Genomic DNA, 17,939 nt, shown 5'->3' with positions numbered 1-17,939 from the left:
GGGACCTTATCTTCCCAAGAAACACCAGCAATCTTCCTCAAACAATGAAGGTGAACTGTATTAAGATGGCACTTCTGATGACTGTACACAGGCCATGATTCACAACCATAAAGTAGAATAGAGAGAATGCATTCCTCATAGATGCTCACTTTTGTGTGGACTGTTAAATTCCATTTAGTTCTATTGAAGGTGCCACATCAAGTCCAAAAGATATAACTTTGGTTTTAGAAATACTGATCGTGACACCAAAGTCAGAGCAAGCAGGGGCAAAGGCATCACAACATAACTGTAGCTCATGCTCACTTTGTGCACATAAGACTGCATCATCTGCATGCAGTAACTCTTGAATGAGAACTTGATGGACTTTTAGTCTTTGCATGAAGTCTTGACAAATTAAAAAGCCTTCCCTCACTATGAGAGGTCAGAGAAATTCCAACTGGATCCAGAAAGATATTTTGCAGGAGGATGGAGAAGAAAATGCCAAAAAGAGTTGGTGCCAGAACACAGCCTTGTTTAACACTGATAGCAATATCAAAAGCATCTGAGCATGTTCCATCAAAATGTACCGAGGCCTGCATGCCATCATGAAAGGATTGAATTATGTGCAGCAATTTCTGTGGACAGCCAATCCGTTGCAATACCACATACAGTGCCTCTCTGTTCACCAGATAAAAAGCATTTGTCAGATCTATGAAGGCCATAAGTAGAGTACGGTTCTGACTGACACACTGCTTCTGGAGCTGTCGGAGTGTAAAAGCCATGTCAATAGTTGAATGTCCAGAATGAAAACCAAACTGACCCTGAGGGTAAAACTGACTGGCAAGAATGTTAAGTATGCTCAGTACAGTGCGAGCCATAACTTTTCCAGCAACACTCAAGGGAAATAGCTCTGTAGTTATTACAATCATGCCTGTCACCTTCTTTTTTATAAAGATTGACCATCTTAGAATTCTTCCATTGTTGTGGGACTGAACATGATGTCCAACTTTCAACTATGATAGATGCTAAACATTGAAGAAGAGATTCACCACCTGACTTAGACCCCGTCCACACGTAGCCGGGTATCTGCTAAATCGAAGATATTTTTCTACGTTTTGGCCTGTCATCCACATGAAAACACATCAAAAACAAATATTTTTAAAAAACTCCAGGCAAAGTGAAGATTTTTGAAAACTCCGTGTATGCCTTTTCATGTAGACAGAGATAACCGGAGTTTTGCGTTTTAGAACGTCACAATCTGCGCCAAAAAAATGACAACAAATCTGCCCTGACGTCAAACGTGCGACCTTTGTTTACTGCAGAAGCCAGATTAAGCATGGACAAAGAGTAATGGATCGGAGTAGTGCCTTGAAAGCATTAATTATTGTGCAGGTGCTATTTACATGTTTAATTTTAGAAGCCCAACTACTGACAAGATTCCCAATCAACGTTTTCTTGCATCTTTTGAAGTTTATACTCCAAAATTGTGTTTAGAAGCAATTCTGTCTCCGAGTCTGTCCAGACGAACGAGCTTGGTGCCATGTTTTATGTTTAGGCGGAAGTGACGCCAACAGAGGGCTATTCTGATGTGATTAGGGGGTAGGATTTGGGGAAATAATGCCATCTACAGGTTTGGAATGCTTATGAATGTGATTGAAAACGCAGATGTTTGGTTATGTGTGGAAGGGATTTTTTTCGAAGACGAGGTGGTGTGGATAAAACATTTTTATAAACGGGGGGGGGGGGGAATGTTCGGTTTTAAAAATACCCGGCTACGTGTGTACATGGCCTTAGTAGCTCAGCAGGTATCTCATCCTCACCATCCGCCTTGTTGCAGCTCAACTGTTTGAGTGCGCATGCAATCTCCTCTACAGTGGGAGTTATGTTAAGGTCTAATAGGACCCTGTTAATAGGAGCATCATGAGAGTATAGATCAGTGAAGTACTGAATCCATCTGGTTATCTACTAGGAGCTGTCAGTTATTACATTTCTATCTGAGTCCAGTAGTGGGGCAGTCTTTCTTGGTTTAGGCCCAAGAGCTTCCTTTTACCTTTGTAGAGGCCAAGCAAGTCACCAGTGTCACAGCAATGCTGAATGTGTGAGGAGAAATCATTCCAATACTTCTTGATACATTGTCAAGAAACACATTGGGCCTTTGTTTCAAAGATATCAAGGCAATCAGCATTTTCTTGTGATGGATTAGCAAGGTACAAACTGCAAAGTTGTCTTTTCTCATACAGGATAGGTGAAATAATGTCTGCAGAGGCATCAAACAAGTTGCATTTCTGAAAGCCAAGAGTCTCCTTTCCAGAGTCGATCGCAGACTGACACAATAAGTCATAAGCTTGGTTTAAATTCTCTAATGATGTTGGAAAATCAGAAAACTTTTGTTAGAACAGCCTGATAGTTGTTAACATATTCTACCTCTAAACATGTTACCTCTTTCAACAGAAAATGCCTGGGCAGATGTACAAAGGTACATGCTCTAGAGGTGAATATCTACATGGCTGGAGGCAGCAAAAGAGGAAAGAGAAAGTATTATGACAAGTAAGACAAGCATAGTAAATAAAGCATTAATTTATCTGTTCAGCATTCAGCTGTCTTGACTTTCAACACAACAATCTGCCAAGATTGCTTGAGGAATGTTGCTACCTCTAGCCATGTAGGTATTCACCTCTAGAGCATATACCTTTCTTATTAGACCTGGGGCCTGGCATCCAAAGGCACTGTACATACTTCAAGTAATATGACTCAGCAATTTTTGACAAGTTTAGTAAGTTCCACTATTTTCATATCCTGGAAAAAGTACACAACACAGTAAAGTATTGAGTAGCATTGCTACCTCATAATTCCAAGGTTCCTGGTTCGAGCCTGAATTGGTATACATGTGGGTTTCCTCTGAGTTTTCCAGTTTTCTGCCACTTCTGAAAAACATGCAGGTATGTGTACTGTCTACTCTAAATTCCCCAAGATATAAAAGAGTGTGTATATAGTTCCCTGCAATGAACTGGTGTCCTATGGTTTCTGGATCCACTGCACCCTTGACCAAGATGAGGTTTTTCAAGGTGGATGAATGATCTTTTTTTTTTAAATTTTGAATTTAAATATTTCCCAAAAAAGCAGAGTGAGTATTCCTAAACCTTTCCATGATGATTCATATGTAACGTTTTATAATGTTATCACAAAATAACACCTACCTAAATGTTCAAGCATCATTAACTAATCTATGTAGCAAGTTGAAGTACCACCACACAGCAGGAAAGCTTGAAAACAAACTTGAATGATTATGGAAATTGGTAGGATAAGATTGAAAGCAACTATCAACATGCAACAGCATAAAAGTGGGGATGGCCGTTAGTATAGCTGTCCAGGTTTTGTCACTGCCATTTATCACATTTGATAGCTATGTAGATTTCATGAAGATTGTATTTGAAGTGATTTACATTATGATCATATTATAGTGTCTCAGCTCAGCTGCATTAGGCATTGACATAAAATAAAGGTGCAGCAACTCAGCTCCTGGATAATAGACCACATTGGACCACATTTTAAGAATGAATCATTTCACAGTGTTTTTTTTTCCTTTTTTGTGAAAGAAAGCTATGTCCTTTTTATTCTGTGGAGGTACGAGACCTCCAATTTATTAGAATACACAGGCTCGGTATTCATAATTTTGTAATTTTAAATTTGTAATTTTAAAATGTACAGCCAAGACAAACTGAGCTGGAAATCAGGCATCACATGAAAAGTTCTAGTTTCCAATTTATAAAAACTCACAAGTGAACTCTCATGAAAAGAAACTGAGGGATGAGGTTAGGGTGAAGGACAAGTTGGTGCATTTCTTACAGTCTCCTTTGTATGGAATCCAACAAATCTACCAATACATGTTTAAAATAAGCTGAAAGGGAGTCATCTTTAAAATGACATTCATAACAGTAAACATGTCTGCATTTAGACTGACTGTGAAAATGTTTTTTAAAAGGGGCTTTATCTCAAACTGTCTGAGACAAGAACAACATCCACAAAATTGTTCAGCTGAAAATGTGGTGTACCTTTTAGCATCCTTGGTATAGAGAGATATGAAATGCAATAAATGTTACAATTACAGCTATCCATTTAGCATTTCTAACCTGATAACTGGGTGCAGGTTTAGCAGAACACAATGAGGGCATTTACAAGAGCTGCTGGGCAATTGACTTCTTGGAAATTACATTCTATTTACTTTCTATTTAAATGAGTGACTTGGCATAAAACAAACAAACAAACAAACAAACAAAAAAAAAAAAAAAAAAAAAAACGTCTGAACTATTGACTCAGAAATCCTGCAGGATATTTCACAATGAACACCTTAACAAAAATTTGTTTACATATTTTAATTAAAGATTAAGATTCTCAGAACATTGTATTAAAATATAAGCAAATAAACAACTCATTAAAATATTTGTTGTATTTTCATTATATCATTATTTTTGTTAAATATGCAATACAGATTTTCATACATATTATATATGCTTTATAACACATCATAGACATACTGTCAGTTACTACAGTCTCAAACACATACTCTAAAATGTGTATGTAATTGTCCCTTGTGATTTTGCCAATGTCTTTTATAAGAAAAAATGCAAATAATGTTTACATAGACAACATATGAATATTATGTCATGTACAGTGGTGCTTGAAAGTTTGTGAACCCTTTAGAATGTTCTATATTTCTGCATAAATATGACCTAAAACATCATCAGATTTTCACACAAGTCCTAAAAGTACATAAAGAGAACCCAGTTAAACAAATGAGACAAAAATATTATAGTTGGTCATTTATTTATTGAGGAAAATGATCCAATATTACATACCTGAGTGGCAAAAATATGTGAACCTCTAGGATTAGCAGTTAAATTGAAGAAGAAATTAGAGTCAGGTGTTTTCAATCAGTGGGAGTCAATCAGTGGGACAATCAGGTGTGAGTGGGCACCCTGTTTTATTTAAAGAACAGGGATCTATCAAAGTCTGATCTTCACAACACGTTTGTGGAAGTGTTTCATGGCACAAACAAAGGAGATTTCTGAGGACCTCAGAAAAAGCATTGTTGATGCTCATCAGGCTGGAAAAGGTTACAAAACCATCTCTAAAGAGTTTGGACTCCACCAATCCACAGTCAGATTGTGTACAAATGGAGGAAATTCGAGACCATTGTTACCCTCCCCAAGAGTGGTTGACCAGCAAAGATCACTCCAAGAGCAAGGTGTGTAATAGTCGGTGAGGTCACAAAGGACCCCATGGTAACTTCTAAGCAACTAATGGCCCTTTTCCACTACCCTTTTTCAGCTCACTTCAGCTCACTTCAGCCCGACACGGCTCGCGTTTCGACTACCTCAGAACAGCATGACTCAGCTCGCTTCAGCCCGACTCAGCCCCCAAAACTCGCACGGTTTTGGAGTGGGGCTGAAGTGAGCCAAACCGAGCCAAGTGGGGCTAGGAGCGTGAGGAGACACTCCCCTGTGCACTGATTGGTGAGGAGGAGTGTCCTCACACGCCCACGAGCACGCTGGGATCTGTAAACACCATAAACCCAGAAGAAGAAGAATTACGAATTACGAGAATTTCTGAAGCCTTATGCGCCTTGCCTCATCTATACGCTCTTGCCAGTATCTGTTGGCGTTGTCGGTGACAACAAGCCACAGCACCAAGACCAGCAACACTAACGACTCCATGTCCTCCATGTTTATTGTTTACTATCCGGGTCGTGAGACTACCGCTTAAAAGGTCACTGATGTCACTGTTTGCGCCGCCTAACGACATCACGTGATGTCCACCCACTTTCGCTAACTCCACCCAATGTGTCCACCCACTTCCAACCAGCACGGTTCAGCGCGGTTGTAGTCGAAATGCAATGCCAACAGCCCCACTCAGCTCGACTCAGCCCAACTCAGCACGGCACGGCTCAGCCCAACTCAGCTGCGTTGGTAGTGGAAAACCGGCATAAAGGCCTCTCTCACATTGGCTAATGTTAATGTTCATGAGTCCACCATCAGGAAAACACTGAACAACAAACAATGGTGTGCATGGCAGGGTTGCAAGGAGAAAGCCACTGCTCTCCAAAAAGAACATTGCTGCTCCTCTGCAGTTTGCTAAAGATCACATGGACAAGCCAGAAGGCTATTGGAAAATGTGTTTTGTGGATGGATGAGACCAAAATAGAGCTTTTTGGTTTAAATGAGAAGTGTTATGTTTGGAGAAAGGAAAACACTGCATTCCAGCATAAGAACCTTATCCCATCTGTGAAACATGGTGGTGGTAGTATCATGGTTTGGGCCTGTTTTGCTGCATCTGGGCCAGGACGGCTTGCCATTATTGATGGAACAATGAATTCTGAATTATACCAGCGAATTCAAAAGGAAAATATCAGGACATCTGTCCATGAACTGAATCTCAAGAAAAGGAGGGTCATGCAGCAAGACAACGACCCTAAGCACACAAGTCGTTCTACCAAAGAATAGTTAAAGAAGAATAAAGTGAATGTTTTGGAATGGCCAAGTCAAAGTCCTGACCTTAATCCAATCGAAATGTTGTGGAAGGACCTGAAGCGAGCAGTTCATGTGAGGAAACCCACCAACATCCCAGAGTTGAAGCTGTTCTGTACGGAGGAATGGGATAAAATTCCTCCAAGCCAGTGTGCAGGACTGATCAACAGTTACCGGAAACGTTTAGTTGCAGTTATTGCTGCACAAGGGGGTCACACCAGATACTGAAAGCAAATGTTCACATACTTTTGCCACTCACAGATATGTAATATTGGATCATTTTCCTCAATAAATAAATGACCAAGTACAATATTTTTGTCTCATTTGTTTAACTGGGTTCTCTTTATCTACTTTTAGGACTTGTGTGAAAACCTGATGATGTTTTAGGTCCTATTTATGCAGAAATCTAAAAAATTCTCAAGGGTTCACAAACTTTCAAGCACCACTGTACAAATCTTAACTTCAGGTGTGCATTTAAGGGTTAATATATTAACTTTGTATACTATTATTTGGGTGCTATTTATCATGGATGTTATAGCAGTTTTCAAACATTTTAAAATAAATACAAATTTAAAAAATAATTTCTTTTGTTTAATTTTTTAGCATGTAGTTTTTCATAATCTTTTCATATTTTCACCTGCTCACAGAAGTTTTCCCCACTGAATAATGTTTGCTACAACAGTATTTTAGATACTTACTTTATATACTGTAAATAATTAACAGTATTCCTGATGAATACTTGTACAATTTCAGTAGCTTGTTAACCAGCTTCATGAGAGAGATTCATCCAGGAGACTCTGCTCACCACAGCTGTTTAAAAAAAAAAGTGGTTATTGGACTTATCACAGCCTTCCATGTGTGCTTGAGACTATCTGTTCATTCTTCTCTGAGCTCCCTCAACAACTAGGTGTTTCCACCTGCAGAACTTGTGCTCACTGGATTTTTTTAAAATGCTTTTTACACTATTCTCTAGAGACTGTTGTGTGGTGAAAATTGCAAGAGATCAGCAGTCAAATACTCAAACCAGCCTATTTGACACTAACAAATCATGCCATTGTCAAAGTCACTGAGATCACGCTTTTTGGCATTTAGATTTTTAGTATACTGTATATAAACCTTATGAAATAAAATTAAACATTTAGAAGTAAACTAAATATATATTATTAACCAACAGCTTCAAGAAATTAAGAAAATGCGAGATTGCTGCCATCTGATTTCACCATGAAGCAGTACTCCAGCAATTCGCAGTCCAAGCACTTTCAAGTATATAGTAATAGCGGTCCATATTAATAAGAGTCCAAGCACATATTAATGGGGGGGGGATCCAACAAAAATAACTAGTTTGGATAAAAATCACACATTTTAGGAAACATTGTAAAACTGCAGCACTATGGTATAGGGCATATTTTTGACCTGAAAAATAGAGACTGGTTGATGTGTGGAAATAATTTTCAGTTTGGCAGAGACATCATTAATTTTTTTTTTTTAAATAACAAGCTCAGGTTATGTCAAATGCCTCAAGGGGATCAGTGGTGTAATTTAAAGTATGGAAAATCGAAGGTTACACATGTAACTATGGTTTTAAAGCTACAACCCCAATTACAAAAAAAGTCATGTTACTGACCTGTTTCCAGTTAACCTGATTATTATTTTTTTATTACACAATGCAATTTCCCAATTTTTTATATGTGTTATTGGCATCAAATTCCAAATGAACATATGTTAAAAAAAAGAAAAATTTCTCAGCTTCAACATTTGGTATGTTGTCTTTGTACTATTTTCAATGAAATATAGGGTTTCCGTGACTTGGAAATCGTAGCATTCTGTTTTTTATTTAAATTTTACATAGGTGTCCCCACTTTTTTTGAAACGGGGTTGTAAGTGGTGGAGACCAAATGCTCTTTTCCCTGGAATAGTACAGTATTTCCTATTTGAAACCAATTCCTTGCTTCAAACTTATAGCAAAGTCACCTTGTGAACATGACCTCACATTGGTAGCCTGTGAAAGGTACCAGCTTCATCCTGCTTGAGCTCAGGTTTTTTTTTTTTTTTTTATCAATGCAAGTGACCCAAGAGGCATTGCATTCCCTAACCTAATCATAGACCCATGGCAACATGCCAAAAAAAATTCTCTTTCTACTTCCTTTTGTTCTGGGGTCGGTTTCCCGATAACGTTGTACTTTAATGCTGAAGAATGAGTTTAAATTTGCTCTTAAACAACAAAAGTTTGCTCTGTACGTGGTTTTCCCAAACACACTCGTAAGAAGGTCTCTTAAGAGCAACTTTGCTATGAGCTTCTTTGCAACGTGTGTCCTCGCGAAAGGCATTAGTAGCTGCTAAATCCAATCGATGAGGTCACACGGTGTTTGTTTTTAATAAAAAAAAACAATGAAATATAACGTGCTTAAAATGTGTTAATATATTGTATCATCATTTAGCATTACATATATAATGCAATAATGAATAACTGAACCTATTTTACATTTTTGCACAGCATTTCTATTCTAAGCATATTTTTAAATAAATGAAATGTTCACATGAAAGAATGAGAAAATAATAAGCTAAATAATTAATTAAAATGTTTTCCCTGTGCCTGCTCATTTAGTTATTACCCAATCAAGAGCATACTCTCCCTTATAAATTGGCATGCAGCTGAGTTGTATTTGCCATATGAAGAAGGTACACTGCTCAGCATAAATGAGTACACCCCCTTTGAAAAGTAACATTTTAAACAATATCTCAATGAACACAAATCATTTCCAAAATGTTGACAAGACAAAGTTTAAGATAACATCTGTTTAACTTATAACATGAAAGTAAGGTTAATAATATAACTTAGATTACACAATTTCAGTTTTACTCAAATTAGGGTGGTGCAAAAATGAGTACACCCCACAACAAAAACTACTACATCTAGTACTTTGTATGGCCTCCATGATTTTTAATGACGGCACCAAGTCTTCTAGGCATGGAATGAACAAGTTGGCGACATTTTGCAACATCAATCTTTTTCCATTCTTCAACAATGACCTCTTTTAGTGACTGGATGCTGGATGGAGAGTGATGCTCAACTTGTCTCTTCAGAATTCCCCATAGGTGTTTGATTGGGTTCAGATCAGGAGACATACTTGGCCACTGAATCACTTTCACCCTGTTCTTCTTCAGAAATCCAACAGTGGCCTTAGATGTGTATTTAGGATCATTGTCATGTTGGAAAAGTGCATGACGACCAAGGGCACAGAGTGATGGTAGCATCTTCTCTTTCAGTATAGAGCAATACATCTGTGAATTCATGATGCCATCAATGAAATGCAGCTCCCCGACACCAGCAGCACTCATGCAGCCCCACATAAGGACACTGCCACCACCATGTTTCACTGTAGGCACCATGCATTTTTCTTTGTATTCCTCACCTTTGTGACACCATACAGTTTTGAAGCCATCAGTTCCAAAAACATTTATCTTGGTCTCATCACTCCAGAGTATAGAGTCCCAGTAGTCTTCATCTTTGTCAGCATGGGCCCTGGCAAACTCTAGGAGGGCTTTTTTGTGCCTGGGCTTTAGGAGAGGCTTCTTTCGCAAACGGCATCCATGCATACCATTCCTTTGCAGTGTATGTCATATTGTGTCACGGGAAATAGTTACCCCAGTTTGGCTTTCTACTTCTTTAGATAACTGTAGTGAACGTGCATGCTGATTTTCTTCAACCCTTCTCATCAGAAGACGCTCCTGTCAAGGTGTTAACTTCCGTGGATGACCTGGACGTCTCTGTGAGATAGTTGCAGTTCCATCTTTCCTAAATGTTTGTACCACTTTTGCTACAGTATTCTGACTGATGAGTAAAGCTTTGCTGATGATCTTGTAGCCTTCAGTTTTGTGGTGTAAAGAAATTATTTTCTTTCTCAGGTCTTGTGTCATTTCTCTTCCATGTGGTACCATTGCTGACAGCATGAAATGGGAAGGGGTTTTCTTTAAGTAACACCCTTTTATAGTCAACTGTCTGCTGGACACCTGTATAATGACTAATTAGACTCACCTGTGATTGTATTCTTGTTAAATTAGACATTTGTAGTCTACAATTTAGCTTTGCTCCAGAGACTTTCAGTGGGGTGTACTCATTTTTGCACTACCCTAATTTGAGTAAAACTGAAAAATGTGTAATCTAAGTTATATCATGAACCTTACTTTCATGTTATAAGTTAAACAGATGTTATATTAAACTTTGTCTTGTCAACATTTTGGAAATTGTTTATGTTCATTGAGATATTGTTTAAAATGTTACTTTTCAATGGGGGTGTACTCATTTACGCTGAGCACTGTACAGTATCTATACAATCACTTGCCTTCCCCTCTCCAGATCGCAGTAAATCCCTCTTCATCCCCTTGACCCTCTTGGCTGACTGCTTCCCAGGCTGCATCAGCCAGAGTACAGCTGACCTAGAGTATCAGTGCAGCCGGGAGCTGTTCAACATTCAAAAAGAGCAGATCCAGTTGCTCAGAGACCTGCATGACCAAAGGGATCAGGACCATCAAGAGTGGATGGCTCTTAAATGGGCAAAACTAAACCTGCTGACCAGACAAATGGAACTGGCAGAGGCAATGTTTCAGAGGCCCTCTATTTCAGTGCTCATTATTCTGCCCTCTGAGCAAGGTAATAATTTCTGTAATTGCATATTGCAGATATATAGCATTGATTTTTGAGGACATGCACAACCGACACACCAGACGGATGCAGGATATGCAAGGTACTCATCATGCATACGGGAAGGCATAATTAAAAGCAAGTACAACTACATATCCTCCCTTACACACAGGGATACACAGCAGCAAACAAATATGCAAAAGATTAAAAATAAAAATAATACAATGTGAAAGATTGTGAAAGATGTATTGTATACATCAAGATATTTTATCGGGGGGCTTTGGTAGAATCCTCTGTTGCTGTAGATGGAGAAGTGAAAGCACATGAGCAGATCCATCTCCTCTGCAGAGAAGCATTCTTTCCAACTACTTGGTGTAGTGAGAATGCGACTATCTGGAAAGAATGGCTTTGCATCACTTGGCTCTTCAAAGCAGTGGTGCCAAAAAAGCACTGCTTGTTCAGCCATAGTGGCATATGGGGAATTGAGGAGTGAAACAGAGGGCACATGAAATGCTGCTGTCAAATCCCCCCCATTCGGTCTTAACAGACAGCTTGTGTCTTCTTGAGGGGTCATGGGAATGCCTGTGCAGTGCCCCTGCCTGGTGTCATATCCTGAAAGAGAAGTCCTGCAGAGATATAAACCATCAGGTGATCCAATCATTGGAGTTCTTTGCTTTGTACATCCACTGTAGTGGGATTAGATCAGTTACTAGGGTGAACTGATGACCAGCCAGGTAGTAGCTCAGTTCTTCAACTGCCTGTTTGATTTCCAGGGCATCCCTTTCAGTAGTGGCATAGCACCTTTCAGCAGGGGTTAGTTTCTTACTCATATACAGCACAGGATGGACCTTTGAGACCATGCTGCCCAGGCCTGTCTCAGAGGCATCATACAGGAGGACAAAAGGAAGGTCATAATTGAGGTTCTGGAAGACTGGCACACTTCTGAGGGCCTTCTTCAGGGCCTGGAATGCCTACTCTGATTCTGGTGTCCACTCCACCTTCCCTGGGTATCCCTTTTTCTTGATGTCTGAGAGGAGAGAAACTAGAGAGGAGAAGTGAGGTACAAAGCATGGGTAGTAGACGGCCAACCACAGAAAGGCACGTACCTGGCATTTTGATGCTGGCTAAGGGTACTTATGAACTTCCTCAACCTTCTTTTCTTGGGGCTTCAGTAAGCCCCTGCCGATGTGGTAGCTGAAGTACTGTGCTTTGGTCAGCCCAAGGTCGCACTTGCCAGAATTTGCAGTGAGCCCAGCCTTCCTGAATGTGTTCAGGACCTCCCTGAAGTGGAATAGGTGGTGGACCCATGTAGACAAAGTGGACCCTGATGTCATCCAAATAGGCAGCCACAAAGGTGTGATGGGGATGCAGCACAATATCCATTAGCCTCTGAAACATCGTAGGGGCCCCATGGAGGTTGAAGGGGAGGACATTGTACTGCCTGTGGCCAGATGTCATGCTGAAAGCAGTTTTTGGTTTCGCATCCGGTGCTAGGGCCACTTGCTAGTATCCCTTTGTGAGGTGAAGCATGGATATGAACTGGGCCGTCCCAAGCTGGTCGATGAGGTCATCCACTCTGGGCAGGGGGTAACAGTTGAATTCAGCAATCTGATTTAGATAGTCGAAGTCATTGCAGATCCTGAGTGAGCCATCTAGTGTGGGAATAGTGATAATTGCACGGTAACAGAGGCTGGTGGACTCTTCAATGATGTCCTTTTTCAACTTTCCAATGGCCTGAGATGGGAGCAAAAGTAAAAAATTTCTGTCAGCACTGCTTTCAGTGCTAATGCATCACCCCACAGAAGCCTGCCCTGGCCCCCTCATCCCCCTAACCCTCATCGGAGTCTGACCTGACCATTTAAGGGAGTGGGTATGGTTTCCATGGGTTCCCTCCCAAAGTCCACAAGGGAGCCTGAATTCATCATGGTCACGGTTGAATACAGGTCCTCCTTAATAGCCTTCCAACAAGTCTCTGATATGTGGTTAGGGGTGTTGTATGATGGTAAGTCCGGGGGGGGGGGGGGGGGGGGGGGTTTCACCTCATGTTGGATTAGGTGGGTCCACCTTGGTTCTGCTGAGAAGACATCCTGAAATTGTTCTACTTGTTCATTGTGATCTTGCCATTGAACTGGTGTGAGATCTTCTCTTTGTTGCACCAGGGTACACAAGGTGGAACTGTGGTAACAGAGGGGCCATCTCACAAACAGCAGTTTGAAGGAGGTGAACCCTGTGGAAGCTTGAAGCATCTCCTTGACAAGCAAAACAGAGATGGGGAGGAGGAGATCCAAATTCCATCCCTCCTCATGATGGCTCACAGCAGGAGCCTCTTTAGGGTCTGATTAAAACATTCGACAAGCCCATCAGTCTGGTGATGGTATTTGGAGGTCTGCTTCACCTGCAACAGCCAGCATGCATCCTTCATTAGTTGAGACATAAAAGGCATACCTTGATCTGTGAGCAGGTTCTTGGGCAGGCCAACTCTAGGAAACAGCAGAACCAGCTCCCTGGTGACAGTTTTGGATGTCACTTTCTGTAGGGGGACTGCCTCAGTGTAGCATGTGGCATAATTGATGATGATCAGGATGAATTCATGCCTGCCTGTGGGCTTTGGGAGGGGACCCATGAGATCCACACTCTCATGAATGGGACACCGATGATGGGCAGGGGGATGGGGGGGTAGGCTACTGTGGGGCAGGACATTGGCACTGAGAGCTGCACTGGCAGAGGTTTTTAACTTCCACTTCCATCCCAGGCCAATATAACTTGTCATGGAGCTTCAGAATGGTGTTACGGACAGCCAAGTGACCCCCAAGAGGGTGTGTATGCACAAGGTGCATGACTATATCAACCTTTGAGTGGGGAACCATGAGGAGGTCTGTGGGCTGGATGCATCGCTTGACATGGTCATACAAGCAGCCCTTATGGATTAAGGAGTAGGTGGGGGAAAGTGCCTGACCAGGGGATTGGTCTTTGCCTTTGACCAGACACACCTGTCCCCAACAATGTTCGATCCTTTCATCCTCTTTCTGCTCTTGGCCAAAGTTCCCCTCTTTGGACACCTGTACATACACATGAAAGAGTGGGTGAGCCAGGGTACTTGACTCACCTGCTGTTCTTGCTTCCTCTGTGGGTTTCTGTTGGTCTCCAGCCAGGCTGAAGGTTTGGAGTTGGGTGGTCCTTTTCCTTCTGGGCCTTTTGGGGTGCTCTCCTGACTTGCTGGGCAGTAGCTCACCCATGGGAACCCAGGCCAGTTGTGACCTATAAGGAACGAGACAGGTAGGTCAGTCATGACTCATGACAGTGGTCCAGGCAAGGGTGTTTGTACTGCCCAAGTCTAGGAGGGTGTTGACAGGCTGCCCCTCCAGCCTGACAGCACTCACGTCGGTGATGCTGGTGTCTTTGGTGGAGTGGACCAGGCAGCCTGTTAGCCAGGGCCCATGGCAGAGGACTTGAGGATGGTGGGCATATGCTCATCTTGGGTGGGACAGCCTGTGGGCTTTCTGGTGGGGCATTGCTGCCATCTGGCTTTGCTCCGAGTTGTGGGCCAAGGAGGCCACTGGGGTTCTTGGGGCCTTGGGAAGGGCTCAGGCTTTGCAAAATCAGGTGTGGTGAGCACACATTCCAAGGCCTCCACCAGTTCTTTCACTGGCATCCCAGTGGTGTTATCCCAAATGGCCTTGCACTCAGCAGGGAGAAGGGAGCAAAGAAACTGGTCCAAGGCATCCTTCTCTGTGACTTGGGTGGTGGAGTGTAACTCAGGCTGGAGTCAGCGCTTGGTAATTTGGAGCAGAGTGTACAGCTGAGTCCACAGTATGAGACTAGGATGATATGTCCACTCATGGAATTCCTCCACCACCATCTGACCAGGCAAGAGTCCATTCTGGGCCAGGATTTCCTCCTTTAGGTGACTGTAGTCTTCAGCAGCTGCTGGAGGAAGAGATAGGTCAGATCGCTAGGCCTCACCAGTAAGCAAGGAAGCTAAGCATTGAGCCCATTCTTCATCTAGCCAGCCCTCCCTGTGTCCCATCTGTAGAGGAACACCTCTACAACGTCTGAGGGCCCCAGCTTTGTGAGCAGACATATGGCTTCCTGACAAGGGTCGGGGAGGAAGTGGCCTGGTGATAGCTCTTTGTTGCAACAGCTCTTGGGTGGTTGTCTGTAGGCCTTAAGCCAGTTCCTGCATAATGTGTTGCTCTTGGAGGTCAGCTTTGAGGAGGTGCTGTAGGAGAGATTCCATTGTGTGATGGAGGTGCTGTGGTCCAGGCCTAAGTTCTTCACTAATGTAGTGAGGATGTGAGTATATGGAAACACAGACACTGACCCAGGGATTAAAGTGCAAGAAAGAAAGTGCTGTTTATTTAATTAAGGGTTGGAGAGTTGGAGAATGGCTGTGAGGTGGCATGGTGCAGGCACGTGGAGGGTGAGAGCTGCTTGGGCAGGTGCCTTAAGAAAGCTGCAAAGAGCCCCAGAGGAACACATGAGTGGCTTCAGTCCTCTGCAGAAGGAGTCAGGAATTCCTGATGTGCTCGGCGTGGTGCTTGGCGTGGTGCTCAGGTGCAGCAGATTTCCTCATCTTCACTGTCAGTGAAACTGCCTCAGAGAAAGAGGAGCAAAGAGCAGAATGACCTGCAGAGCTGTGCCAAAACGCAACTGATTTATGTGGATGGTGGCAACATCTTCTTATACTCTCCTGTGAGCAGCTGGAGGCTAAAGAGAGGCACCACTTAACAAATGCCAGCTAATACTGCTTTTGCAACTCTGCCCCACAGCCACATGCCGCTCAGCTTTTCAAAACAGTGGTGCCGAAAGTATGCTGCTTGTTCAGCACTCATGGCATGAGGAGGTGAGGAGCGAAACAGAGGCACATGAGGTGCTGCCATCACACTGGCAAATCCACCATCATAATAGCAATCTGCCAAGGTGCAAGCACACCTGGCTTTTAAAGGAAATGGGAAATGACGCTTTGATTGGTTTATTGTATGTTATGCCCAAAACACACCCATGATAATTTAAGAGTACAAATTTTAATTTTAAAATTGAGATCAATCCGTTTGAACCATGCACCTTTTGCTGCGACCATTTTTTTTTTTTGCCATTAAACTATTAAAAGTGGATTTGGATGTGCCCTGAATGCACTTGTACCATGTGCTTCAGACTGTGCACTTAGTATAGCCCAACATGTGAAGTGTCTTGAAACCACATGTGTAATTTTCACATGATAATTCTGATTATTGTTTTCTCCACAGGTCAGAGAACTCAAACACAAAAGGATTCAACTGACAATGAAACACTCCCCCCCCCAAACACACACACATATTGTGCATACACATTCTTGCAACCAACCACCTGCTACCCTGCCTACACACAACACAATTCTCTCCTGTACTTCTCAAACATGTATGTAAGTCTATTATTCATAAAATTAATAATTCATGTTCTTTTGCAAAGTCTTCCACATACAACAAGCTTCCATGAGAAGTTCTGATGATGCAGTGTGGTTTAAACACTCTCTGAGCTGCATTTCTTTCTATGCTGTCCAACTTCACTGCAGATCAACGTCACATCAGAAAGCCATCCTCTGCAGCACATCTTCATGGAGGAGGATAAACCGGGTTTGGATTAGAGTGGTGAGCTGCACAGCCGAAGGAGAGCTTACTTCAGAGTGCTGGGCCATCTCTGAAAGCGTTTAGTGGGAAAAGGCTGAGCCGTGCATTATTAAACCCAGGAGCGCTTGATCAAAAGGAAAGCTATCTCCACCTAATCCTGTGCATGTTGCTGAACCACCAGTAGTGTTGTGCATTTGAAATCAGATCACACAAACAATTGCTGCTTGATACTGCTAGATGTTTCTTGCTTTTTATTTGCCTAAAGGAGCTCACAGTGTCTATAACAATCTTGCCTACCTGAATTCCACTCATTCCTTATGCAGTCCATCTGCTTGGATGCATCACAAGGCATTAGAACTTATTCCTCATACAGACAGATGACTGAACTGAAAGCTAACTTTTTACGTCAGTCTCATTAAAGCTTGTACGTGGTGCTGCTCTAGGATAATGAGGGAAATAAATCCCATAGGCCCACTGTTAGCATGCAAATCATTTGCCACTTATCAAAAAAAAAAAAAATCTGTTTCACAGTGTGGAAACTCAGGTACCATTTGGTTGTTTGTTTTTAAATGTCTAATGAAGGCTTAGGCGAATTGTGTCTTGCACAACAGAGAAATGGAAGACTTGTTTCCAATACTTTTAATATTCCAGCTCAACTTAAAGCGGGATTTAATGCCATTTTGAGATTGCTTGTCTCTTGGTTTGTGCTCACGGTCGATAATAATCATAAAGGAAGGAAAGCATTTCTCTGGGGCTGTGAGTAATCTCACTGAATCTGTTTAATGACAGAGCTGCACTAGTGACTGCAAGGCCAGGAAGTGCCTTTGGGACCTTTGGATTCTCATTACGCAAGCGCAAGACAGTGTCATATTTGTCTAAATCCTATTTATATGTTGGTTGATTTGTCATTCATTATTCAACCCCCCCCCCCCCCCCACACACACACACACACACTGTGTCAGAGTAGCTGTTTACCTGATGATGGATGAGTGGGCAGAGGTAGCAGCTTATTGCATGTTTTGTTTTGAGGTTGTGGACAAAAATGATGTTAAAAATCTAACTTTAAATTGCTCACTGTATGCTTATCAGTAAATCATCATTAATAAATTAGGTGTCATGTTATTAATATAATGCTAAGTACTGCAATATACCTGTTTTTTTACACATTGCACACTTATCATAGCAAAT

This window comes from Neoarius graeffei, chromosome 5 (genome assembly GCF_027579695.1).
Source record: "Neoarius graeffei isolate fNeoGra1 chromosome 5, fNeoGra1.pri, whole genome shotgun sequence".
Lineage (NCBI taxonomy): Eukaryota > Metazoa > Chordata > Actinopteri > Siluriformes > Ariidae > Neoarius > Neoarius graeffei.
This window is presented reverse-complemented; position numbering follows the sequence as displayed.